The sequence below is a fragment of the Platalea leucorodia genome (assembly GCF_965183815.1).
Source record: "Platalea leucorodia genome assembly, contig: HAP1_HAP1_SCAFFOLD_33, whole genome shotgun sequence".
Taxonomy (NCBI): domain Eukaryota; kingdom Metazoa; phylum Chordata; class Aves; order Pelecaniformes; family Threskiornithidae; genus Platalea; species Platalea leucorodia.
This window is the reverse complement of record NW_028121457.1, coordinates 420,385-422,875: the sequence shown is the minus strand read 5'-3', so window position 1 is coordinate 422,875 and position 2,491 is coordinate 420,385.

The window sequence follows — 2,491 nt, the reverse complement described above, 5'->3', positions numbered from 1 at the left end:
GCAAGAGAGAGCACCATCGTTTGTGGGGCTGTGAATGGGGTTGCCTGGCTCCTTGAAGAGCAGCAAGAGCTTTTGGTCCTGGCCCCTTTGGTGTGGGAGGAATCCCTGGACGTTCGCAATTGCTGAGCCGGGCTCCGGCTGTACTGAGCGGCACAGGCAGCTAGTGTTGGACTTTGGGAGTCTCTCGAAAGAGAGAGCGCCATCATTTGTGGGGCTGTGAATGGGGTTGCCTGGCTCCTTGAAGAGCAGCAAGAGCTTTTGGTCCTGGCCCCTTTGGTGTGGGAGGAATCCCTGGACGTTCGCAATTGCTGAGCCGGGCTCCGGCTGTACTGAGTGGCACAGGCTTCTAGTGTTGGACTTTGGGAGGCTGTCGCAAGAGAGAGCGCCATCGTTTGTGGGGCTGTGAATGGGGTTGCCTGGCTCCTTGAAGAGCAGCAAGAGCTTTTGGTCCTGGCCCCTTTGGTGTGGGAGGAATCCCTGGACGTTCGCAGTTGCTGAGCCGGGCTCCGGCTGTACCGAGGGGTGCAGGCAGCTAGTATTGGACTTTGGGAGTCTCTCGCAAGAGAGAGCGCCATCGTTTGTGGGGCTGTGAATGGGGTTGCCTGGCTCCTTGAAGAGCAGCAAGAGCTTTTGGTCCTGGCCCCTTTGGTGTGGGAGGAATCCCTGGACGTTCGCAATTGCTGAGCCGGGCTCCGGCTGTACCGAGGGGTGCAGGCAGCTAGCATTGGACTTTGGGAGGCTGTCGCAAGAGAGAGCGCCATCGTTTGTGGGGCTGTGAATGGGGTTGCCTGGCTCCTTGAAGAGCAGCAAGAGCTTTTGGTCCTGGCCCCTTTGGTGTGGGAGGAATCCCTGGACGTTCGCAATTGCTGAGCCGGGCTCCGGCTGTATCGAGCGCGCAGGCAGCTAGTAGTGGACTTTGGGAGGCTGTCGCAAGAGAGAGCACCATCGTTTGTGGGGCTGTGAATGGGGTTGCCTGGCTCCTTGAAGAGCAGCAAGAGCTTTTGGTCCTGGCACCTTTGGTGTGGGAGGAATCCCTGGACGTTCGCAATTGCTGAGCCGGGCTCCGGCTGTACCGAGCGCGCAGGCAGCTAGTGTTGGACTTTGGGAGGCTGTCGCAAGAGAGAGCGCCATCGTTTGTGGGGCTGTGAATGGGGTTGCCTGGCTCCTTGAAGAGCAACAAGAGCTTTTGGTCCTGGCCCCTTTGGTGTGGGAGGAATCCCTGGACGTTCGCAATTGCTGAGCCGGGCTCCGGCTGTACTCAGCAGCGCAGGCAGCTAGTGTTGGACTTTGGGAGGCTGTCGCAAGAGAGAGCGCCATCGTTTGTGGGGCTGTGAATGGGGTTGCCTGGCTCCTCGAAGAGCAGCAAGAGCTTTTGGTCCTGGCCCCTTTGGTGTGGGAGGAATCCCTGGACGTTCGCAATTGCTGAGCCGGGCTCCGGCCGTACCGAGGGGTGCTGGCAGCTAGTATTGGACTTTGGGAGGCTCTCGAAAGAGAGAGCACCATCGTTTGTGGGGCTGTGAATGGGGTTGCCTGGCTCCTTGAAGAGCAGCAAGAGCTTTTGGTCCTGGCCCCTTTGGTGTGGGAGGAATCCCTGGACGTTCGCAATTGGTGAGCCGGGCTCCGGCCGTACCGAGGGGTGCTGGCAGCTAGTATTGGACTTTGGGAGGCTGTCGCAAGAGAGAGCGCCATCGTTTGTGGGGCTGTGAATGGGGTTGCCTGGCTCCTTGAAGAGCAGCAAGAGCTTTTGGTCCTGGCCCCTTTGGTGTGGGAGGAATCCCTGGACGTTCGCAATTGCTGAGCCGGGCTCCGGCTGTACCGAGGGGTGCAGGCAGCTAGTATTGGACTTTGGGAGGCTGTCGCAAGAGAGAGCGCCATCGTTTGTGGGGCTGTGAATGGGGTTGCCTGGCACCTTGAAGAGCAGCAAGAGCTTTTGGTCCTGGCCCCTTTGGTGTGGGAGGAATCCCTGGACGTTCGCAATTGCTGAGCCGGGCTCCGGCTGTACTGAGCGGCGCAGGCAGCTAGTGTTGGACTTTGGGAGGCTGTCGCAAGAGAGAGCGCCATCGTTTGTGGGGCTGTGAATGGGGTTGCCTGGCTCCTTGAAGAGCAGCAAGAGCTTTTGGTCCTGGCCCCTTTGGTGTGGGAGGAATCCCTGGACGTTCGCAATTGCTGAGCCGGGCTCCGGCCGTACCGAGGGGTGCAGGCAGCTAGTATTGGACTTTGGGAGGCTGTCGCAAGAGAGAGCGCCATCGTTTGTGGGGCTGTGAATGGGGTTGCCTGGCACCTTGAAGAGCAGCAAGAGCTTTTGGTCCTGGCCCCTTTGGTGTGGGAGGAATCCCTGGACGTTCGCAATTGCTGAGCCGGGCTCCGGCTGTACTGAGCGGCACAGGCAGCTAGTGTTGGACTTTGGGAGGCTGTCGCAAGAGAGAGCGCCATCATTTGTGGGGCTGTGAATGGGGTTGCCTGGCTCCTTGAAGAGCAGCAAGAGCTTTTG